General features: G+C 42.0%; 1 protein-coding gene and 1 pseudogene across 1 annotated transcript in view; one reads left to right on the forward strand and one right to left on the reverse strand.

The window, feature by feature from the left end:
• The window catches only part of CNGA1 (cyclic nucleotide gated channel subunit alpha 1), a 48,803-nt gene extending 34,943 nt beyond the window's left edge, over window positions 1–13,860 (reverse strand). The window contains exon 1 of the mRNA XM_008248606.5: window positions 13,727–13,860. The gene's annotated coding sequence lies outside the window, so the exon portion shown is untranslated. The remainder of the gene's footprint in view (window positions 1–13,726) is intronic.
• LOC100356609 (phosducin-like protein 3) lies at window positions 510–25,735 on the forward strand (annotated as a pseudogene).
• The last annotated feature ends 256 nt before the right edge of the window (window positions 25,736–25,991 follow it).

Consider the following 25,991-nt stretch of genomic DNA (forward strand, 5'->3'; position numbering starts at 1 on the left):
ACCCATATAGGAGACGAGGAGAAGCACCTGGCTCCTGCCTTCGGATCGGCACAGTGCACTGGCCGCAGCGGCCATTGGGGGGGTGAACCAACAGAAGGAAGACCTTTCTCTCTGTCTCTCTCGCTGTCCACTCTGCCTGTCAAAAAAAAAAAAAAAAAAAAAAAAACAACTAACAAGAAAGGAAGGAGGAGGAGGAGGAAGGATGGAAGCATGGGTGGGAGAGAGGGTAAGGTGGAAAGTATCACTATGCTCCTAAATCTGTATAAATGAAATGCATTAAATATGTTCACCTTACATAAATAAAACAATGTTTAAAAAAATAGAAGTGGCCAATGGGAGGCAGGAGAGTACCATCCCCTTGCTAAGTGAGTCAAGCACTTCTAGTGTGGGTATCCTCCGAATGTCCCCCAGTGCTAACCAGTGTTGCAGACTGGCAGTGAAGCCTTTCTGACAGCTTCAGGGAGAGTGCTCCTGGAAGCTGCAGTGCGTCCTTTCCACGTGTGGGGCAGATGCAGGCAGTACAGGGATATGCAGGTGAGGAAGAACTTCCAGAACATGGCCGTTCCCTGCACCCAGTGCTCCCTCTGCAGCCTTGATGGCTTCAACTCCCAGGACAAAGACAGAAAGGAAAACAATGTTTATTGAGTGCCCGCCACAGGTCAAGTACTACGTTAGGTACAGGTTAGCACACTGAATCCACACAGGAATCTGAGACGTGGGCTTTATGTTCTCTTTTTCACAGTTCATGATATAAAGCTCAAAGAAGTTAAAAGACTTGCCAAAGGTCACATGACTTTTGTCCTACAGCTGGTGTGTAAAAACAAGCTCTTCAAAGCCCAGGTCCTTTCCATGCTTTCAGAAAAGGCATGGTATGAACTCAGTCACCCATTACCCAAGTGACCATGTTTATCTTTGCCTCATTCCTATCAGCGTGATCTTTTCCACCAAAGCTGGGACTACACCATCTCTTTTGAACTAAGCAACTCTTTACAATGCAGGAACAATCATTCAAAATGTACCTCTTACAACAACAATCAAGCAAAGAGGTGGCCTTGGGGGTTTCACACGCTAATTATATCCTTAAGGATATCCAAGCCACCCCCAAATAAATATACTTTTAGAAAACAGCAGGTGCAGCACTGTGGCACAGCAGGTTAATACCCTGGCCTGAAGTGCCAGCATCCCATATAGGTGCTGGTTTTAGTCCCAGCTGCTCCTCTTCTGTCCCAGCTCTCTGCTATGGCCTGGGATAGCAGTAGAAGATGGCCTAAGTCCTTGGGCCCCTGCACCCACGTAGGAGACCCAGAAGAAGTTCCTTGGTCCTGGCTTCAGATTGGCACAGCTCCAGCCGTTGCAGCCAATTGAGGAGTGAACCAGTGGATGCAAGATCTCTGTCTCTGTCTCTACCTCTCTCTGTAACTGTGTCTTTCAAATAAATAAAATAAATCTTCAAAAGAAAAAAGAAAACAGCAGATTTGGTAAATAATTGGATACATTTAAGATACATTTCTAACCCTCACTTCTAACCAACTGGCTCCTAACTCCATCCTATGCAGAGATTCTGAATCCACTATATTCCTTAGGAAAAACACAACAGATTTTTTATAAGTTCACTAGACTGAGCCCTTTAAGAAAGTAAGTGGTTTTTGTTTGTTTTGTTTTGTGTTTCACTCCTCTCTCCTAAGCATTTGGCACTGTGCTTAGCATCTAGCAAGTACCCGCTCACGTTTGCGGGAGAAAAAATGAATATTCTGAGGCTTGAGCACTGTGGGACTACACGCAGGACCCCAACGCAGACACCGAGTGGAGGGCATCCTGCCCTCAAAGGGGAGTCTGAAAGAGTTGGGAAAGGAGGCGGCGGAGAGGAGGAACAAGTGCTCCAGCAGTCAGTGGTCAGACATATGAAGATACGCCACTGGAAGAACTGGACGGCAATGAAGATGAATTTAATGAAGTGGAAGAATGTGCTATTGAAACGTACAGGCAGCAAAGACTGGCTGAGTGGAGAGCAACTCAAGAAAAGAATAAATTTGAAGAAGTTTTAGAGATTTCAGGAAAAGATTACATCTGAGAAGTTACCAAAGCTGGTGAGGACTTCTGGGTAATCTTGCACCTTTACCAACAAAGGATTCCCCCTGTGCCCTGATAAATCAACACTCTGGTGGACTTGCCAGGAAGTTTCCTGATACGAAGTTTATCAAAACCATCTCAGCACAATTTAAACCCAATTATCCTGATAGGAATCTGCCCACAGTATTCATTTACCTTGAAGGTGAGATCAAGGCTCAGCTTATTGGTCCCCTAGTGTTGGGTGGCATGAACTTGACTCAGATAAGTTGGAGTGGAAACTGGCCGAGTCAGGGGCGATCAAGACGGACCTGCAGGAGAATCCCACGAAGCCAATCAGAGACATGTTGCTGTCCTCAGTGCGGTGTCTATCCCCAGAGCAGGGACAGCGCTTCTGAGGGTGATGGAGGCCGCAACTGCTGTCACTTGAACTTTCTGCATATCACAAATTATTTGGATATTTACTTAAAAAGAAAAGGCAAGAGTGAATCCTTTTGCCTTTTGCCTCTTAGCCTTTTATATTTATGTTTTAAATCTCCTACATTTCAGAAATGATTGTTTCTGGGAGTTTTATTAAATTATTGGGACTATCTTTTTAAATTAATGCCTACTGTTGGTATGGCAAATGTCTGTGTTTTTCTTCACGTATATATTTTAAAGAAGTCATAAAATTATTCACTATGCTTTGACATTCAACTATATAAAAAGGAATTTTTTTTAAAAAAGTTAATACATTATACAATGGAAAGATTGCCCACTAAAAAATGAATATTTTTATATGAAAAAATAGTATAAAATTATATCATCTGTATTTCTACCACCACGGTTAACTTTGACTTTAGTCATATTAGCTCCCAGTCCTTCTCTGTTAAAAAAAAATCTTTACACCTAAAGTTGAAGCTTTTTAACAAACAGCCACCTACCTCACCTCCCTAGAAGCAGCCACCTCTGTAAGTTTGCTGTGTATCTTTCCAAGTCATTCCCCATCCTTTTCATACCTATGTAAGCATCCATAACCAAAGGATAGCTTTGAACATGTCTTTTAGGTTTATGAAGCAGTATCGTCCTAGATAGAGATGTTATTATTATTACTATGGAAATATTCTACAACTTGATTTATTTCATTCAAAATTGTTTTGAAAATTATCTGCACTAATAGAGCTATTTCTTTTTTTTTTGACAGGCAGAGTGGACAGTGAGAGAGAGAGACAGAGAGAAATGTCTTCCTTTTCCGTTGGTTCACCCCACAATGGCCACTGTGGCTGGCGCACCGCGCTTATCAGAAGCCAGGAGCCAGGTACTTATCCTGGTCTCCCATGCGGGTGCAGGGCCCAAGGACTTGGACCATCCTCCACTGTACTCCCGGGCCACAGCAGAGAGCTGGCCTGGAAGAGGAGCAACCAGGATAGAATCTGGACCCTGACCGGGACTAGAACCTGGGGTACCAGTGCAACAGGCAGAGGATTAACCTAGTGAGCTATGGTGCCGGCGAGCTATTTCATTTTATAATATGGTTTGTTAATATTATGTCCTGTACACCATCTTCTCTTCCTTTTCTTTTCATTTATTTGATATGCAGAGTTTCAGAGAGGCAGAGAGAGAGAGAGAGAGAGAGAGATCGAGAAAGTGAACCTCCATCTGCTGATTCACTCCCCAAATGGCTGCAATGGCCAGAGCTGTGTTGATCTGAAGCCAGGAGCCAGGAGCTTCTTCTGGGTCTCCCACGTGGGTGCAGGGGCCCAAGGATTTGGGCCATCTTCTACTGCTTTTCCAGGCCATAGCAGAGAGCCAGATCAGAAGTGGAGCAGCCAGAACTTGAACCATTGCCCGTATGGGATGTCGGTACTGCAGGTGGCAGCTTCACCCGCTACACCACAGCACCGGTCCCTCCTTTTCTATTTTTATCCCCTTTCTATTCATGAATAATTGATTGGGCTGTTGGACCCACACAAGTAAGCATATCATTTTCCCCACATCCTCACCAACATTTTATATTGTCAAATTTTGAAGTTTCTCTCCACCCAAGGAGTGAGAAACTGCTTGCACTCTGGTCTTCAATTTGCATTCACTGGGGAAGGACAAACTCTCCTGTGTGTTAGTCATTTGGATGTCTTCCACTGTGAATTACATGTTTATATTCTTGCTCCATTTTTTTTCAGTTGTATTCTTTCATCTATACAACATTTAGACACACTTAATAAACACCTGCCAGGTGTCAGGCATTATTATCTCACAAGTAACCATGCACCACTGACCCTCTGATTATTAAGTTCATTTTAATTCTACCTTTCTAAAGTATAAAATTCTGCTATTATCACATGTGTACTTTGCTAACCCATCAACCGTGTAGATCGTACAGCACTAAATATTTGCCTACCACTTTATGACTTACATAACATTCTAACTCACATAATCTCATTCATTGTCATCACAATATGTTGTGATTCGGATTTATGAATATAACTCCAAAAGTTAAATGTTTATATGTAAATGTTTGTGTTTTCACCCAAGCAAGGAAACTGAGAACTGTACTAAGGAATCCAGACTGTAAGGCTGGCATCAAACACAGACCTCAAAACATCACCTTAAACAGGGGCAGCAATGTACTTGGTAACTCAGAACAAACATGCTACTTAAGGATTATTTGAAGGTGACCAAAGATGATCAACATCCATAAGGTTTCTTTTATGTTGCTGGTTGCTTGTGTAGTATTCTATGTGGGTGCTCCTACAGATCATTCCAAATGAAACATCTGTTGTGTATTCATTGTTCTTTCAAAATGATACTCTCTGCTCCAGTAGTTCTAACATTTTCTAAAGAAAGGTACTCCAATGCACCAAAGCAAGGGGTAAAACTCAGGCTTCACAGAAAGTGCAGAATAATATGTACTAAACTATAAACAACAGTCAACTCTACAGAGAGCACAACTACATACCTCTGTATGATTCAAATTTTATACAATGAATATGCACTATTCTATAATAAAAGGATGCATTTCAATATTTTTCTTAGAACATTATATAAAAAATGTTGATCTCATTAAGCAGTAAAAAGCACAATGCTAAATAATATTTGTAGTATCACATCACTTTTTTTTTTTTTTTGACAGGCAGAATTAGACAGTGAGAGAGAGAGAGACAGAGAAAAAGGTCTTTCTTTCCATTGGTTCACCCCCCAAATGGCCGCTACAGCCAGCGCCCTGCACCGATCCGAAGCCAGGAGCCAGGTGCTTCTTCCTGGTCTCCCACACAGGTGCAGGGCCCAAGCACCTGGGCCATCCTCCACTGCCCTTCTGGGCCACAACAGAGAGCTGGACTGGAAGAGGAGCAACCAGGACAGAATCCGGTGCCCCAACCGGGACTAGAACCTGGGGTACTGGCGCTGCAGGCAGAGGGTGAACCTAGTGAGCCGTGGTGGCAGCCTCACATCACTTTCTTAAAAACTATACATATATGCACAGAAAGATTAAGCACTTTAATGTTAAATATGTTCTTTGGCAGTGGATTATCAGTATTTTTGCTTTCTTTTTATATTAATCTGTATTTTCTCCATATTTTTTAAATGTTTTGTTACTACTGTATTTATTTGGAAGCTGATCAACAGAGAGACACAGGTAGAGAGGGAGGAAGGGAGGAAGGGAGGAAGGATCAGAGAGGAAGAGAGAGAGAGAAAGAGGGAGAGAGAGAATATGAATCTTCCATTGGCTGGTTTACTTCCCAAATGCCTACAATAGACAAGGGTGGGCCAGGCTGAGTCCGAAGTCAGGAACTCCATCGGGGTCTCCCACAGAGGTGGCTGGGGCCCAAGTACTTAAGCCATCATCTACTGCCTCGCAGGGTGTGCATCAGCAGGAAGCTGGATTGGAAAACAGAGCTGGGACTCTAACTCAGGGCCTCTGACATGGGACACAGGTGTCCCAAGCAGCAGCTTAGCAGCTACACCACAACATTTGCCCCTTAATGTATTTTTTAATAAGAAAATAAAAGTTTTTTTTTAAATGGGATTCTATTTAATAGTGAAAATCATCCACTCAGCATCTTTGCTTTTATTTTATTTTATTTTTTTAATTTATTTGACAGGTAGAGTTATAGACAGAGACAGAGACAGAGAGAAAGGTCTTCCTTCCGTTGGTTCACCCCCTAAATGGCCACTACGGCCAGCGCTGCACCAATCCGAAGCCAGGAGCCAGGTGCCTCCTTCCGGTCTCCCATGCAGGTGCAGGGCCCAAACACTTGGGCCATCCTCCACTGCCTTCCGGGGCCACAGCAGAGAGATGGACTAAAAGAGGAGCAACCAGGGCTAGAACCCGGCGCCCATATGGGATGCTGGTGCCGCAGGCGGAGGATTAACCAAGTGAGCCACGCTGGCCCCGAGCATCTTTGCTTTTAGACAATGCTGACCATTATTGGAAAGGGGACACCTGGGTCAAAGGCTACGAAGTTTCAGTTGGACAGAAGGAGTACCTTTTGGAGCTCTACTGCATAAAAGGGTGAAAATAAATCAATAAGCCATGTTTTCCACTTCTTGCCCAATCTCGGTGTTTAATTGCTAAGTCTGTTTCTTAATGTTTAACAATGCTCAGCATTGTGCAAGCACTGGGACGGGCTCAGCCTGCTCTACAGCAGAGGCAGCCACGGCCTGGGACCTGCCATCACTGCTCAGCAAGGACTCTGTCCAGCCCAGCTCTTCAGCAAGTTGCTGAGAAACCCTGACAGGGAGCTTCCTGCATCTCACTCCTCTTCTGTAAAGGGGAGGTGGAAGCACCTGTCCTGCCTGGTGTAATGAGTCTCAGTGGGGAGATGATGAAACCATACAGGCTGTGAGGTGTTATACAATGCAACTTGATACAGTCATTATATAATCTCAGAGTTCAGGAAGAAACAACCATCAGCTTCCTTAGAACACAGACAAAGAAAGCTAAAACGATTAAAACAATCTTCTTTCTATAATCTCCTCCCTCCAAACTATCACTTTGAGAAGTCAAAATTGTCAAAGCAATTATCAAAGAAAATGAGAATTATCCTTATAGGATCATAAGCCAGCTACAATTCCTTCAAACTCCCCAGAGCAGACAATACCACTGCTATATATGCCCATGCCAAGCACAAGTACTTGTCAAGCTTAAATCAACTGTTACCAATATATGAAGAAAATCCAATACTTTCTCAACAATGAACAACTTTGCCAAAGAGATTATTAGCATCATAGCCATTATCATCTTTACAATCTACAGAAAACATATACAGTATCTATCATAAAACAGAAATCTCAATCAAAAGCCAATTACTAAGTAAGTAAATATTTTTCCAGTACTCCTTTTTAAAACTAAAACATTTTACAAGATCAAAAAATATGACGGCCGGCGCCGCGGCTCAACAGGCTAATCCTCCGCCTAGCAGCACCGGCACACCAGGTTCTAGTCCCGGTCAGGGCGCCGGATTCTGTCCCGGTTGCCCCTCTTCCAGGCCAGCTCTCTGCTATGGCCTGGGAGTGCAGTGGAGGATGGCCCAAGTGCTTGGGCCCTGCACCCCTTGGGAGACCAGGATAAGTACCTGGCTCCTGCCTTTGGATCAGCACAGTGCGCCAGCCGCAGCGTGCCGGCCGCGGCGGCCATTGGAGGGTGAACCAATGGCAAAAGGAAGACCTTTCTCTCTGTCTCTCTCTCTCTCTCTCTCACTGTCCACTCTGTCAAAAAAAGAATTAAAAAAAAAATATGACAGTGTTTTAAGGTCCTGAAAACATAAGCATCATAAGAACAGGAAGTCTGTTTTGTTTACTACCATAGTCCTGGTCTGCAGAACTGGGAATATTTGTTAATAAATGTTTGTTAAATAAATATAAGGAATTGATTACAACAACAAAATAATACCTGTAATTATGACCTTAGACCATCACAAGATCCTTCATCAACAAGGAACATTTTCTTTAAAATCAATGTTGTACTAAGCAAGAGTAAGAACAAAGATCACACAATAGCTGGAGAACTTAATGTGTTATCATTCCCACAACTTCATCTTCAATGGATGAGAAAGTATTCAGAATTCTGAGTATTTGATAACAGAAATTAACAAATTCTGATTATGTAAAGTTTTTCCTGGCTTCTATGTTAGGGTGCTTGACTCCCATATCTGCTCTATAATGAAATTATGGAACAGAAATTCATGCTGCTAACAGGTGTTTTTGGCAAGTCAAGCTCAAGATTCTATCTACTATCAAATCTATTTTGATTTCACTATCTATTTTCTATTTTGCCTGTATTTTAATTCCCTCCTTTGGCACTGGTATGGTTTGAAAGTCACCTCTAAAACTCATATTGCAATTTAATTGCCACTGAAACCATATTAAGGAGTTCATTAAAGGGTCATTAGGTCACCAGGGCTCTACTCCCAAGAATAGATTAATGTCATGATGCCAAGAGTGGCTTAGTTACTGAGAGAGTGGATTCCTGATGAAAAGGGTAAGTCTGGCTCCATTTGCCCACCGCCATCTCACACATGCTTACTTGCTCTCCCTCCATGTTGTGATGCCAGCGCCAGGCTGTAGAATCTTGATATAGCAGCAGGACCCAGGCAATTAGTTATTTGCACAAACATCTATATTTACAGGTGAATGCCCCATTTTCCCAATGTTCTGTAAGCTTCTTGAGGGCAGGGAACTTACTTTGTTTTTCTCTACATCCCTGGTTACGAGCAAATACTCAGAACTCAGCACACAAAGACTGCTGGACACTAACTCCACAGAGATTCTGGTAATCACAGTCAGTACTCAACCATCAAAGTAACTTTTTTTCTACTTCTCTTACTTTATTCCAAAAGGAGTACATTTAAACTGTTGATAGCTTTACTTTCAAACAACTTTCAAGTGACATAAATCAATTGTACTTAGTTGATATTTTTACTTCTCAATATTTGTATTATAAATTCACTATTGTAAAAGCATTCACTACCATAAAAGCAATGCCCTGTAGTTTGCTGAGGAGTGATGGGGAGAAAGCAAAGTAAGAGGGGAGACGTTGCTCAAGACAGGCTTCCAATCCAGGAGTTAATAAGAGAAACCCGAAAATAATAAAAATCCAGCATGATAATACCATGTGTGCATAGGCCAATCCTGTTAGTGCTGGGACAGTCATGCAAAGATTCCCAAAGCAGGGGTTATGTAATTGGATTTTGAAGGGTGAGTAGGAGTTTGCCAGACAATAAAGTAAATAAGAGAAGAGGAGGATGAGGAAGAGGAGGAAGAAGAGAAAGAAGGAGAAGAAGGGCAGGTATTTTCTATGGCTGGTGTTATGAGCTGACTCGTATCCCCTCCAAATTCATTTTTTAAGGCCCTAACCCTTAGTATATCAGTATATGACCATATTTGGAAGTAGGACTTTTAAACAGGTGACAAAGTCAAAGTGAGGCCATTGGGGTGGGCCTAGTCTAATCTGGCAAGTGACTGGATGAGGTCCACCCTAATGCAAGTAGTGGACTCTTTAGCTAGCCTTTCCAAAACACCTAATGTCATTTCAGAACACACAGAGACCCCTGAGGGATGTATGCGCACACAGGAAAGATCATTCAAGGAGAGGGCTAGGCTATGGCCAAGTGTAAGCCAAGACAGAGGTCTCAGAAGAAACCCAACCTGCTGGCGCCTCTACCTGCAACTTGCAGCTTCCAAAACCATGGGAAATAATGCTCTCTTGTTTAAGCTGCTCAGCCTGTGACAGGCTGTTATGGCAGCCCTGGCAGACTAAGACAGCTAGAATTAGGATGGCCACATGCTTGTGACTCCTCCTCAACGTCCACAGAAAGTAGCAAACTCATCACCCATGCACCAACCCATTATGTGATTATGATCCATTCGTGTCAGTGTCTCTCCCACCAGACTTGAAAGGAACTACCAAGGAGCTTTAAATTGTACATTTCCCAGTGCTTGGCTCATAACATTCAACTAACATATTTTCTTTTACTTTGGTTATGTATTTTATTGCACTACTACTATATGTGTATTTCATCAAAATACATACATCTACACTTATCACTTTTATGACTGCATTTAAGTGACCATTTATTCTTATTTAAGAATGACTTGTTTCTATGACAGGACAACATATACATTTATGAATGTGGGTTCCTTTTAGGATAATCTTATCAAATTCCTAAGAAAATTCATAATCTACTATAAAAAAATTTTATTAAATTTATGAATTTGGAAGAATCAACAATGTTAACATAGTAAGTTTTTATCACATGACAAAGGATACTTCTACATTTTTTTAAAGATCTGTTTTTATTTATTTGAAAGGCAGAGTTCCAGAGAGAGAGAGAGAGTGGTAGACACAGAGAGAGATCTTCCCTCTGCTGGTTCACTCCCCAGATGACCACAATGGCCAATTCTGGGCTAGATAAAAACCACTGTGCTAAGAAAGCTTTCTCTTATTACTAATTCACTATTTTATCAAGAAAACATGATAAATTTTATCAATTGTCTTTTCATCAATTAAAGTTAATGAAGTGTTAAAGCTCAGATTGATCTGTACTTTGGAATGGTGACATCTGCAAACTCTAAGATGCAATTTTATGCACCTGTCCCAATCTATAGAGTACCTGTGTTATCATAGTTCAAAATCCTGGTTGTCTTTATGTTTCTGTGTGGGAGCAAACTGTTGAAATCTTTACTTAATGTATGCTAAACTGATCTTCTGTATATAAAGAGAATCGAAAATGAATCTTGATATGAATGGAAGGGGAGAGGGAGTGGGAAAGGGGAGGGTTGCGGGTGGCAGGGACGTTATGGGGGGGAAGCCATTGTAATCCATAAGCTGTACTTTGGAAATTTATATTCATTAAATAAAAGCTAAAAAAAAATCCTGGTTGTCTGCTGCTGGAATGGCACATTACATTTCCCCTTTAAGGATGAGCTGTGGAAAGTCCGGTTAGAGTCATAGCCAAAATTTGAATATGGAAGCCCACTCCCTGCACATGATCACCGGAAGTAAAGGGCAGCAGTACCGTGTGCACTTACTGCTTTCACGTGTTAGTGGGTAGCAACAGGGAAAAGGCCTAGGACACTGTCTGGCATTGTAGTAGGCACTAAAAATGTATTTGTTAGATTAATTACTAAGTAGAAAATATGTACAGTGCAGGGACTTTTTCGCAGGTTGTTCTTGGACACCTGATTCTATATGGTCTGTAATTTTTAGTCAACTTAATTTTTACCTAAGTTCAGACATCTGTCTTTGTAGAAAATGAGCTGTCTCACCCAGGCTTTTTAGTTTTTAGCACACATTTACTTTACAACTTAAAAAAGAGAAAGAGAACTATCTGAAATAACTGTTTTGTTGTTTTTTTCAACTAAAAACCTATTTGAGAAGTGAGTATTTAGCCTAGTGAGTGAGACAACAGGTAAGACTGCCTGTTCCCCTCTGGGAGTATCTGGGTTTGATAGCATGGACTCCATCTTACGTGACAGGGTTCTTGCCACCCACATGGGAGAAGTGAGTTCCTGGCCCAGGCTCTGCTGTTCCTGGAATTTGTGGAGTAAACCAATAGACAGGTACTCTCTGTCTGCCCCTTTCCATCTCTTTGTTTCTCCAAATAAAAACAAAACCAACAACCCTCCTTGAGGTTTCTTTTCCATTCCTTTAAAAAAAAATTTACTTCTAAGGGGTCAATCTTTAATTTATACTTTTCTTGTTAATATCTAACTTTATTTGACTATAGTCTTATAATGCAGCCTATATCCTTTTTGCTCTACTGAATTACTTTATTTATAAATGTTCCCAGAAAGGAGGAAAGAAAGTATATTCTCTATAAGGTACAAAAGATAACTATTAGATGTTTGAATTATATGTACACCCTGATGCTACACTCTTTTGTTTGCCAGCTTGATGTAACAATGGCATAGGTAAACAGTGTTTATGGATGTTAGATGAGTGAAAGAACAAATGTAATAAAACAAATTGATTAAGAGATATATAAATAAAAAGGTCAAATGTAAAAAGCTATTATAAGACCAATCTTTAACAAGAGGAACATTTTTAAAGCTTTATTTAAATATGTCCATCTTCCAATATAGAATGAAATCACTAATATTTAGAAAATGTAATTGTAACATTAAAATTATGAATAGTAACAAACATTTTTCAATTTTTAAAAATTTCTGTTTAACAATTTTACTTATTTGAAAGGCAGAGAGAGAGATCCCATTCACTGATTCATTCCCAAATGCCCACAACAGCCAGAGGCTGGGCCAGGCGGAAAGGAGGGATTGGGAACTCAATCCAGGTCTCCCGTGTGGGTAGCAAGGACTGAATCACTTGAGCTATAATCTACCATATCTGAGAGAGTGCATTAGTAGGAAGCTGGAATCAGGAAAAGAGCCAAGATTCAAGCGCAGGTACTCTAACATGGCACGCACGTGTCCCAGACTGGCTTCTTAACCACTACGCCAAATGCCAACCCATAGTAGTTTTTAAATTTATAAATATAAAACATGACGCTAATTGATAATAGTTTCTAATTAAAATACACGTGCCTTTCACAGAGAATTCAAAGGCATGGTGTTTTACAATCTGGCTCCATCACAGAGCAGTAACATATACAGCCTTGGGTGAGCCACTTCATCTCTTCAGACCACCTATCCATCTTTGAAAAGAGGGATGCAGGTTGCTATAAAAATGCTTACCTTACCACTTAAGAAGTCCCCAGGGAGCTAGAGTTCATATTTTCAGGAGTTAATTAGTTTTATTACAATCTATATGAATGTGTTTTATCTTCAAATAATTTAAGGAGAAAGAAAAAAGTTAATAAAAAACAGAATTGAAAGATAAGCTTATTTTGGTGCCAAAAAGTTGGATAGCCATGCATGTAATGTGTCTATAAAAAGTTCATGGAAGTGAACATGATGAAAAAACTATGCAGGGATTCAAAAAAATGTTTACACCAAGGCAAATTCATCTTGTAATTCCATTTTTCCATGAACTTTTTGAAATGTCCTTGCATACAATGCTTCCTCTGGTGAAAGACACAACTGCTAAAGTCATTGCTTTTGACATCTAAAAATGGAATTAAAATTTTCAGAGGGGCTGGCACAGTGGTATAGTAGGCTAGGCCTCTGCCTGTGGAACCAGCATCCCATATGGACACCAGTTCATGTCCTAGCTGCTCTTCTTCTGATCCAGCTCTCTGCTTATGGCCTAGAAAAGTCATGGAAGATGGCCTAAGTGCTTGGCCTCTTGTACTAGCGTGGGAGACCAGGAGGAATCTCAAGCTCCTGGCTTTGAATCAGCCCAGCTCCGGCCATTGCAGCCATTTGGGGAGTGAACAAGCAGATGGAGGACCTTTCTCTGTCTCTCCCTCTCTCTGTCTGTAACTCTGCTTCTCAAATAAATAAATAAGTAAAATATTTTTTAAAAATTCAGAAAGCAAGCAACATTTATTACAATACCCAGATCAGCAGAATCATAATGCCAGGTATTTATTTATTGTTATTTATAACTAAAATTACATTTTAGTAGAATATTCACTTATCTGCCAAAAATGCAGAAAAGTCAATAAAGACCATCAACAGCATCTAGAAAGCACATAACATGGGAAGCAAAGCAAAACTGAATAATCAATCAAACAGAAGTATAAGCATATGTCAAAATATAACTGCAATTAACCTGGGTTCTTACCTTTGGTTGTTAAAGTGATAATCTGTGTCTTTTAGGAGCAGATGTCAGTGGTATATCCAATACAAACAGGAATATACTGTAAATCTTGACATTGTTGAAATCCAGATTCTAATTTTTTAGATAATAAATATGTTGATTTTTTTGCTTTCCTTACATGGGCACAAATGGCTGGTTTTCCTAGTCATTCCCAGGGAAAGAAACAATTCGTGGCATTGACAAAGGAGGATTTTCATGACTCAGTATTGGATTTACGGATTTATACAAGGATGAAAATAACAGCAACCAAATCATCATTATCCTGTACTTGAACCTGAGCTTATTAATATGTATGAGAGTTGGAGATAAAAGGGGTTTCTCAAAGCTATGCCTTTTAACAAATTTGAAAATAACTAAAGGTCATATTTCTTGGTAAGCTTTATAAAAACTGTACTTCCAATTTTATCCATGGCTTCAATCTTGAAAATACTGTCTAGGTTTTTACAAAGAATAATTAATTTTTAAAAAACTAGTAACATATAGATAGTGCGTACTTCATTACTCACTGATTTTTTAATTGTATATTTTATGGAAAATGACAAATTTTAAACATATCTGATCAATAAGTAAAATAGGATGAAGCTGAACCTCTTTTAAGAATAATTAATTCTTCAGATGTGCAGAAACCATTACGATATGACAGTTAATGTCTAAATGTTACTGGATGACCTAAAAGTTAATTTCCCTAAGAATTTTTTTATAGGACAGTTGACAGCTTAAATACACACATGAAATAAATGCTGTCTGTTTTAATCAAAACTGCCTTTATTTAAATCTATCCGATGCAATAATGGGTCATTCTTTCTCCAGTACTTGCAGTATTTGCCTCCTGATTAACCATTGAAAACCCAGGTTACAGTTATTACCTCAGTTAAATGGAGGCTCTCAAAAAAGAGAAAATGCCCAAAAGAAAATAGAGTGGTACTGAGTACCTTAAGAAATTTGGTTTCTGGGTTCCAGAATTTTAAAAATAGTTTTCTAATTTTAATCACAAAATAAACCAGGCACCATAAAATTTTGATATGATGGAAAGGAAAAAATAAAACTAAAACATAGTTTTACCATTTTGGGATAACTAAAATTGATACCTTTCATATCTACCATTGTATCTTTTTAAATAAAATCATTCTGATTCATACTTCACATATTATGATAATTTTCATATTACTAAGTTTCTATTTAAAGCAATCATTTAAATATTGCATATTTATCATAGTCTATTCTATGACTTGTTGATTGATTTTCCTATTGATTTTTTCTCTGAACAATTTGAAAATTAATTTTCATTTTCAAAAGTCAATATATTCATCTCTGATTATTTAGTGTTTTCTTAGAAATGAGGTTGTTAGAATGCATTAACATTGCCATGACCCTAAATTCATACTGCCAATATAACTCAAAAAAATGTGTGCTTACCTCTGACTTTTATTTTATTGCCTTTTTTCAGCACGCTGATCAATCAATATTCTACGAAATATATCATTTTTTAAAACATGTTATGTCATTTGTATTTAAACACACCCTTTAAGCAGCTAATACAAGTGTTTTTGACAAATCCATCTCTCTGATAAACTTCCCCCAAAAAACCTAGCAATGTAGCCACATGTGTATGCTAAACTGTTACTGTGTCAGTCCCTTTTATTATGTCCTCTCTAAGAAAAGCTACATAATCTACTTTGGAAAATAAGCTCCTGGCCTTGAATGACACGGTAGTATCTCAAACCTGTCTGCATAAAGCTAATTGTATGCATTTCAAAAGGCATGAAATGAGAATACATGTTCTGGGTATTAAGGTAAAAATAAGTAATGAGTAGACACACTGAGAGAAAGCCCCAAGAGAGGAAGGCAGTGTCCCAAAGCCTCAACAGTCGTGCGAGGCACACTGTAGGTTCTTCATTTTTATGGAGGAAGAGAGGCTACAAGCAGAAGTGATCAGCCCAGGGTTACAATGGCATTGTGTCCAAATTAGCTTGAGTTCACACCCAGATAGGGCTGTCAGATGTAACACATGGAAAGTAGGTGTCAAATAGCACATGGAATTCAAGGTTAAATTGGTGTTCTGTGTTTCATCTCACTCGCTATACCCAGGCTTCTCTAACTCTAGAGCACCACCTTTACCAGATGGACAGTAAAACAAGAAAGATTAATTCAAGTCGCCTAGCTCAGCAACAGACCTCTAGTCGTGACACCAAGAATACTGTACGTACTTGAGGAAATGTTGTTTTTCACCGCTGTAATTGCTTCTTCATCTGTAAGTTGGATACACTTGTAATCTCACATAGCACCTGAGCATAAATGCAAAAAATAGTTGCATTATTATTTTTCATAATTTCATTACATGCTTCACATGTAAAAAATTTTCTCCTTGAAATATTTTTAATGTCTCTTAATTACCTGACTTGAATCTTTTTATTATTGAAAGTACTCAGACCATCTGTGGACCTCCTTAATATTTTCAGTTTGATACTTTTTCTTGAAGACTTTGCATTTTCAGAAAATGACTATCTGTTGTCACAAGTGGAAGCCTTCTTGTTTTTAAATCGAATTGCACTTTGTCTCAGCCTATGCCAAGGACTGCCAACCACTTTCAGGGAGCTTTCTATGAGGGTATGCCGGGCTTCAATACACAGGTTTTGGAGGCACAAGACTGAGTTGGAATCTCACCCTACTGCTCATTACTTCTGGGATTTGGAGCACAATAATGAACGATGAGTTTCAGTTTTCATGGTATAGGTGTGATCATATCATATAGGTTTGCTATAAGGATTGATTTTAGTAATGTTAAGAATGTTTTATCATTCCTAAAGCATAAGGGACTGTTATAATTTTTTTTTTTTAAGTAAAGAAACAAAAAGAGAGCTCCCATCTGCTGGTTCATTCCCCAACTGCCCACAGTGACCTGGACTGGCCCAGGCCAAAGCAGGAGCTGCGAACAAGATGCATGTCTCCCACATGGGAGGCAAGGACCCAACTACTACTGAACCACCACCTGCTGCCTCCCAGGGTCTGTGCTGTCAGGAGTCTGGAATTGGGAACTGGAGGTGAGCTGAAATCCATGCACTGTGAACTGGAAACAAGCATCTTATCATACGCCTTAATCACTAGGTCAAATGCTCACGGCTACTATAATTTCTTCTTCTTCTGGTTTTTTTTTTTTTTTTTTTTTTTTTTTTTTTTTTTTTTTTTTTACAGACAGAGTGGACAGTGAGAGAGACAGAGAGAAAGGTCTTCCTTTCCCATTGGTTCACCCTCCAATGGCCGCTGTGGCCAGCGCGCTGCGCTGATCTGAAGCCAGGAGCCAGGTGCTTCTCCTGGTCTCCCATGCAGGTGTAGGGCCCAAGGACTTGGGCCATCCTCCACTGCACTCCCGGGCCATAGCAGAGAGCTGGACTGGAAGAGGAGCGACCGGGACAGAATCCGACGCCCCGACCAGGACTAGAACCCGGTGTGCCGGCACCGCAGAAGGAGGATTAGCCTAGTGAGCTGCAGCACCGGCCAACTGCTACTATAATTTCAAAAAGACAAATATCAAAGTAAAGATTCTTTTCACAATAATTAATTGCATTGCCACAAATTTTCCTAGTTTCTTTTTAAAGTTTTGGAGTTATCTCTCTGTTTCTCTCTCTCTCACTGTCTAACTCTGCCTGTCAAAAAAATAAATAAAAAAATATTGGAGTTAGCTAGAATAATGTAACAGAAGTAAATACACCTAGAAACTGAACAAGATACTGATTGGCAATGTGCTCCCATATATAGCCATGGAATGCTCACTTTCTCATGATTTGCTTGTAATTTGAAAACTTTTAAAACTGATTTTAATGAGCTAAGTAAAATGGTTGGAGTAATAAGTCTAGTAAATCTCCTTCTGCCTACTTAATTCCCAGCTGACATCATAAAACTTCATGCTAGTGGCCATCATAAAATAGCTCTTCCCCAGTGAATCACACACACGTGCACAAAATTCATTACATATTTGCAATGACTCATGTGTTTTATCTCAAAGGTTCCTTCCTTTACTAGCTTTCACATTTCCTTCAAGCAACTTTCCCCTTCCAAAACTATAATCGATGATGAACTTCGTATTTCTGATTCTTGAGAAAGTGGGTATTAGAAGTGTGGTCTGAGAAAATTACTTAACCTTTCTGAACCTTAATTTCTTTATTCATAAAATGGAAATATCATACCTAATTCATCAGGCTTTTGTGAGTATAAATGGAACAAGATTACAGCATACTGTGCACTGGGGGTACAAGAGAGTACTCAATAAATAAATGTGCTCTCTTCCTCTCCCTTTCCTCTAAGCTGGTGGATAGCACCTAAACTGGAGTTTTGCAACACACTGCTTAGGCTCCCAATATCCAACATGTTGCAATGGAACTTCTGATAGCCAAATGCTTGTGACTGTTAAGCAATTAGCTTATGTAAAGATGCCAAGTCATTGTTTATACATTGCTTCTAAATAACTTGTCAAATAATTCTAGCAAAATGTGACCAAAGAAAATAATTCATCTCTTGTGTTTTAAGTGAAAATCTGCATCCTATTTGTATGTGTGTAGCATGTTTAATAATGCAAAATAATACATCTTAAAAAGTCATGAAATTCATGCAAGTGTTTATTCATTAGTTCAATACATAATTCCTGAGCACCAGCAACCTGCTGGGCACTGCTCCAAGATCTATGAGCACACACAAGTGTTCTCCTCAGGAACCAGGCAGAGGAGGGAGGCAGGCAGGAGCAGAGATGACCAAAGTTCAGTGTAACAGACAGCTGAGGGAGCACTCACAGGAGCCTGCAATGTGGGCAAGAAAAAGATTGGATTGGAAGGCTTGGGTAGAGGGGTGGGGGAGTCAGTATTCCTTTGTTGAAACTGAAGGCAATAGGAATTTTGTCTGCATACATAAAACATACAACCAAAATGTTTTTCGAACTTAAAAGTGTAAGAATGCTATGCTTTGTTTTCCTCCCCAAAGTGTCATTAGCTTGACCAAGTCTATCTGCCACTGGGTTTCTTTTCCTGGGACCTGCAGTAACCTTGACTGAAAGAAAGAACTAAGCCACATTGGATTAGCTGTTTAGTAGGCTCCTTTTAATCTGGTTCTCTGTCCTGCTTTGTCAGCTGCCTCTAAACCTTTATAATCTTATTTAAACTACCTCTAAGTATAGATGCTCATTTGCATGACATTGATTCTTTATATTTCTGTTTCAAAAATTACACAATTTGTGGGATTCTGTCTCTTGGCCCTAAATTATTAAATATTTGATAGTCTGTCTTCCAAACATCAAGAACTGTCGCTCCCCCTCTTCGTGGAGGAACGACACTGAACCCTGCCTAGGCTTCATATCCGAGTCACGGCACCATTATGTCGCTCCCCCTCTTCGTGGAGGAACGACACAGGACCCTGCGCTGTTCTTTCGTCTGCTCGGCCCTCCCCGGGTTTGCTGCTGGTTCTTCCCGGGTTGGCTACTGTCCCTTCCACCTCCGTGGAAGGGCAGTCCCCCCTGGCCACATTCCCCACTTCCGCAGGGGAGCGGCACACCGCCGGCCGGCTCTCTCGGGGGCTGCACAGGTGTTCCCCTTAGGTGTTCCCCTTAGATGTTCCTCGTGCATGCTGTCTCTCTCCTCCTTTATAGTCCTCCTCTGCCAATCCCAACTCGGCTGCCCACACGCCGAGTACACTGCTCTCCTCCAATCAGGAGCAAGTCCTACAGTTTATTGGTTGAACTGGAGGCACCTGTGTAGAAGCTGTTTTCTTCTCTCCCAGCGCCATATTGTGGGAGAGCAGATGCATAGAATAAGTCTTAATTCCAGTAACTCAGTCTAGTCCGGGTTGCTCCCCACAGATCCCCCTTTCTTTTTATTTTTTGGCATTGATACGCGCCTGTCTTCGGTGTCCCGCGGCACACACTCTGCTCTACTTGCTAGAGTTGCCACAGGTTCTTACAAGTCCTATCAATCAGGCAAACCGAATCCGGGTCCTCTCTTCGCCATGTTGTGAGGAGGTTTTTAGGCGCTGATGCGTGCCTGTGTTCGGTGCCCTGCAGCGCATGCTCTGCTCTGCCTGCAGGGGCTTACAAGCCCTGACAATCAGGCAAACCGAATCCAAGCTCTCTCATTGCTGTGTTGTGGGGAGGCCTTATTTCTCTCATTGCTGTGTTGTGGGGAGGCCTTATTGGTGTTGATAGCGTGCCTGTCTTCGGTGACCTGCGGCGCATAAGCTGCTAGCCGCCCGCAGGTGCTCATCGCCTCACTTAATCAGGCAGACCGAATCCAAGCTCTCACATTGCAGTGTTGTGGGGAGGCCTTTCTATTTCTCTACTTCTCTATCTCCGGGCATTCCTATTTCTCCCATTTTACTTCTATCTTCCAGCATTCCTATTTCTCTCATTTTACTTCTAAACTTCTGTTTCTCTTATCCCCGCAGCTTCCCGCTCTCATTTTACTTCTAAACTTCTGTTTCTCTTATCCCCGCGGCTTCCCGGCTCCCGCCCCGCGGCAGCTTCACGGCTCCGCGCGGCTTCCCGGTGCCTCGCCCCGCCGGCGGGCTCCCGGCTCTGCGCGGCTCGGCTTCGCGCGCACACTCCGCGGTCTCTCACTAGCCCTTTCGCGTCTGAACCACGGCCTCGCGCCAGCCCCGCGTTCCCTATCTATTCACGCCCCGTGCTCTCTCTGCACGCGGCGGCTTCCGCGAGTCACACAGCGTAGCTTGCGTCTCCACCACTAGCATTCAATCCAAGTTCCCCGGGCTAGCCTGGCGAATTCAACCCAGCTTACGTCTCCGCCCCACAGTTTGGCTTCCCGTCCTTTGCTCCCCGGGCTAATCAGACGGATCCCAACCAGGCTTACGTTTCCGCTTCTGGTTTTAACTTTTCGCCCCCTATTCCCGGGCTAACTTGAGAATCCAAAAGTGGCTTTCGTTTCCGCCTCGGCCTGCCCCCCGCGGCTTCAATTTCCCTAACATTTTTCTCTACCCGGTATGTTTCCCCAAGCTTTCCTCCAACAATATTCCTCCCTCATTTCTCCTGGCCTCTCCCCACAGTCCGTATCCGAGTCTGTTTGTTCTAGCTTTCACTTTCGCTTTCGACCTTAGAGATTTCTCCCAGCTTCCCCCCGTAGTCCGTAGTCCGTATCTGAGTCTATGCCTAGGCTTTCAATAGCTTCTTCCGGCACCTTTTTCGTCCGGCTTTTCCCTAGGCTGTTTGCTAGTCTCTCTCTCTGGTATTTTCCACTTCTTCCCTCCTAGGTTTCCTATCCGTCCTAGATTTCCTATCCATCCTAGGTTTCCTATCCGAGTCACGGCACCATTATGTCGCTCCCCCTCTTCATGGAGGAACGACACTGAACCCTGCCTAGGCTTCATATCCGAGTCACGGCACCATTATGTCGCTCCCCCTCTTCGTGGAGGAACGACACAGGACCCTGCGCTGTTCTTTCGTCTGCTCGGCCCTCCCCGGGTTTGCTGCTGGTTCTTCCCGGGTTGGCTACTGTCCCTTCCACCTCCGTGGAAGGGCAGTCCCCCCTGGCCACATTCCCCACTTCCGCAGGGGAGCGGCACACCGCCGGCCGGCTCTCTCGGGGGCTGCACAGGTGTTCCCCTTAGGTGTTCCCCTTAGATGTTCCTCGTGCATGCTGTCTCTCTCCTCCTTTATAGTCCTCCTCTGCCAATCCCAACTCGGCTGCCCACACGCCGAGTACGCTGCTCTCCTCCAATCAGGAGCAAGTCCTACAGTTTATTGGTTGAACTGGAGGCACCTGTGTAGAAGCTGTTTTCTTCTCTCCCAGCGCCATATTGTGGGAGAGCAGATGCATAGAATAAGTCTTAATTCCAGTAACTCAGTCTAGTCCGGGTTGCTCCCCACAAGAACTTTAGTTGGAACTGTCAATGATGTATCTGTGGTGTTTATAATCACAATAATTAAATATTACATAATTAATTATGAAATACCTTTCTCCCTGTAAGAATTGTAAATGTGGGCCAGCATTGTGGAGTAGCAGGTTAAGTCGCCACCTGAGATACCAGCATCTCAATTAGGCACTGGTTGGTGTCTGTCTGCTGCACTTCCAATCCAGCTCCCTGGCTCAACACTAGCCATTGTGGCCACCTAGGGAGTGAACAAGCGGATGGAAGATCTCTCTCTCTCTCACTGTCTTTCCCTCTTTCTTTGTCACTCTTTCAAATAAATAAATCTTTAAAAGAACTGTAAATGTCATGCAGTCAAGGACAGTGTCTATGCTGTCCATTGCATCTCTAGTATATGACTTAATGTCATGCACAGTTATTCATTCAACAAATATTTAGTAAATACAAGGCTCTCTTCTAAGAACTAGGGATTCAACAGTTAACAAAATCAAGGTTCCATCCTGTGAAACATGCTTCTTAAGGGGGTGGGAAAGACAATAAACAAAATAGCAACTACATAAGAAATCAGGTAGTGATCAGTGATACGACAAAGGAGAACATCAAGGTAAAGGGGTAGACTATGATACAGGGTGGGACAGGTTGCCTTGGCTGGATCTTCAGGGAAGGTCTCATTTAGCAGAGACTTGAATACAGTGACAAAGCTCACCCTGCCCATGGGAAGTACCTGCCGAGCAAGAAAACATGTGTAAAGACAGGACTGTGCTTGAGTGTTTAAAGAAAAGCAGGGAGACCAGTGTGCCGAAGTGAGAGCAGTAAGGTCTTACAAGACAGATCACGTAGGGAACAGTTAAAAGGCAATTCTATTAATTCAGAAAGAGGTGACAGTGATTCACACCAGGATGGTAGAAGTGGAAGTGGAAAGAAGATTCTGGATACATTTTTTTTGTTGTTGACAGGCAGAGTGGACAGTGAGAGAGAGAGACAGAGAGAAAGGTCTTCCTTTGCCATTGGTTCACCCTCCAATGGCCGCCACGGCTGGCGCGCTGCGGCCGGCGCACCTCGCTGATCCGAAGCCAGGAGCCAGGTGCTTCTCCTGGTCTCCCATGTGGATGCAGGGCCCAAGTACTTGGGCCATCCTCCACTGCACTCCCTGGCCACAGCAAAGAGCTGGCCTGGAAGAGGGGTAACCGGGACAGAATCCAGTGCCCCGACCGGGACTAGAACCCAGTGTGCCGGCGCCACAAGTTGGAGGATTAGCCTAGTGAGCCGCAGCGCCGGCCTGGATACATTTTTAAAACAGAGGCAATAAGATTTGCTGACTGACTGACTGAGGTATGAATGAAAAAGAAAAGTCAAGGATGACTTGATCACTTGATTTTGATAATTTCTTAGAATAATGAAATTTTTAGAAGTATGTATTTATTTGAAAGGCAAAGTTACAGAGAGAGGAAGAGACAGAAAGAGTGAGAGATCTTCCATCCACTGGTTCACTCCCCAAATGGTTGCAATGGCTAGGGCTGGGCCAGGCCAAAGCCAGAAGCCAGGAGTCAGGAGCTTCATCCAGGTCTCTCATGAGGGTGCAGGGGCCCCAGCACTTGGGCCATCTTTTGCTGCTTTCCCAGGCCATTAGCAATGAGCTAGATTGGAAGTGCAGCCAGAATATGAACCAGAGCCCAAATGGGATGCCAGCATTGCAGGTGCTGGCTCAATCCTGCTATGCCTTAGCTCTGGCCCTAGAATATTGGGAATAATGTGGGTAAAATGCTAGGCCACAAAACAAATCTCAATAAATTTCCCAGACTGCCATTATACATAATATGTTCTGCATCCAAAACAAATTAATCAGAAAGATATCTGGGAAATTCCCAAATACTTGAAATCAAGCAATGCACTCCTAAATAACTCATGGCCTAAAGAAGAACTCACAAGGGAAAATTTTAAAACATTTGAATGAAATCTGAGTGAAAACACAACATATCAAAATTCAGAGTACTAAAGCAGTCTTTGGAGGTAAATGTTAGCTTTAAATGCATATATTGTAAGAGAATAAAGGTTTAAAATTAATCATCTAAGTTTTCATAGTGGAAACCAGTAAAAGAATAGCAAACTAAATGCAAAGCAGGGGGGCCATGGGGCCAGCACTGTGGCGTAGCCAATTTGAGTCCTGGCTGCTCCATTTCCAATCCAGCTCTCTGCTATGGCCTGGGAAAACAGAAGATGGCCCAAGCCCTTGGGCCCCTGCACTTGCAGGGGAGACCCAGAGGAAGCTCCTGGCTCCTGGCTTTGGATCAGCCCAGCTCTGGCCATTGGGGCCATTTGCGGAATGAATCAGCAGATGAAAGACCTCTGTCTCTCTGTCTCTACCCTCTTTGAAACTCTGTCTTTCAAATAAATAAAATTTTTAAAAATGCAAAGTAGAAGGAAGAAATAAATAAAAGAGCAGAAATTAATAAAATGTTTAAAATCAATGAAAGTAAGAGTTGGTTCATGAAAGTACTAACAAAATTGATAACCCCCATAACTAGACTGATTGAAAAACAAGGAAGCACAAATTACCAAACAGTAGGCTAGGAATGATGCTGGGCAGGATTGTAACATTTCTGCAAATAGTCCCTCCCCAACTACCACTCCTCCTGCCAGGAACCTCAGACCCTGCCACATGCAGCCAGCTGAGGGTTTGAGGCTTCACTCAGACCTGGCCGAGCTCAAAGTTAATAATTTTGCTCATCACCACTTGGTCTAGGTAACCTAGGACAAAGCCCAAGACCAGAGCTGACATTGTAAAAGGTTTCATTCATTAACACACTCTGAGTGTTGAATTAGAAAAAGAATTTTCCAAGAATCATACAAGGAGCTATTTGGAGTTTTTTTTAAATGCTCTTCTTTTAGTTAAAACAACAAGCTTTTTATTGGGAATAATAAAAAAAACCTCCAACAGTAAATCACTCAGAACATTCTATGCTGTTATAACTTTATAATATCCAAAGTCATCTGGAATAGGCACAGAAGAAACACACGTGAATTTTTGCTAAGCAACATCGACACTGGGAAGGCTAATCTTATACAGGTGTTTCTCTGTTTATTTTCAGAACTGAAAAACAAGAATCACAACAAAGTGCCTCCAACCTCAAATAGACCTTAATGTGAAACTGGAATTTAATTTTTCTAAAAAAAAAAATCCATCTCAAAGGCACACTTTTGGGTAAGAGAACAGACTCAGTGCCGGCTTTTCTTGCTCAGCATGTCACCTCGACACCTGCTATCTGTGACCCAGGCAAGTCACTTCGTCCCAGTTCTCAGTTCCTCGGTTCCACAGCAGGGAAGACACCACCATCCACCTTGAAGAAGCTCAGTGGGATTCTCAAAGCAAATAACTACCAAGTGCTTACAACTAATGGTGCTTGCCGTATAGTAAACACCACGTGTCTGCTAAATAAGTGTCAGAAACACCTTAGGCTACATTTACTGTACTCATCAGTCTTTGGTAAAGGCAAAATTCAAGCCTAATGGTCAAAGAAAATACTTAAATAGAAGTCTAAGTTTTAAGACTTGTCCTAGGGCCAGCATTGTGCTGTACTGGGTTATGCAATGCCCAAATCCCATTTGGATCCCGGTTGGAGTCCTGGCTGCTCCACTTCCAATCCAACTCCCTGCTAATGCACCTGGAAAAACAGCAGAGGATGGTCCAAGTGCTTGGGCCTTTGTACCCACGTGGGAGACCTGGAGGAAGCTCCTGGCTCCTGGCTTCTGGCCCAACCCTAAACTTTGGGGCCATCTGGGGAATGAACCAGTGGATGAAAGATTTCTCTCCCTCTCTCTTTGTAACTCTGCCTTTCAAATAAACAAAATAATTTTTTAAAAAGAAAAAGTCCAAAATTGGCATAAGTCCCCCTCCTTTCAGCTTCCACTTATTCCTTTTCAGGGCCATGCGCACGTACAAGTACGAGCCTCGGGTTGTTATGTTGACTCATTTGAGCTTAACTTTTCTCCCATCAGCCTAAGAACAAGACAAGCAAGACTGACGCCTCGCAAGTATTGGAGCGCACGGCACAGTTCACGCCTACCCAGAGCAAGAGCAAGGTGAGAGCTACAGGAGCATTTTCCTCAGTGTGAAGCAACAAAGGCACCCACGGCATGCCCAATTCATGGTACACGAAGACCTGCTAAAACCCAGCTCACCGTGGGTCAGATGAGCACGTGTGCTTAGGTTATTTCACCTCCTTTACCTCCGACCCCTCATCCGTACACTGGAGGGCAATACACTATGCAGTGAGATTTAACTACAGCATACCTATAAAAGGCTTGCAGGTGTGTGATACGGTACAGAGCTATGAAATAACCCCTAGCTGGTTTTCTTGGTGGGAATAGG

This window comes from Oryctolagus cuniculus, chromosome 2 (genome assembly GCF_051225735.1).
Source record: "Oryctolagus cuniculus isolate XC-2025 breed Fujian yellow rabbit chromosome 2, ASM5122573v1, whole genome shotgun sequence".
Taxonomy (NCBI): domain Eukaryota; kingdom Metazoa; phylum Chordata; class Mammalia; order Lagomorpha; family Leporidae; genus Oryctolagus; species Oryctolagus cuniculus.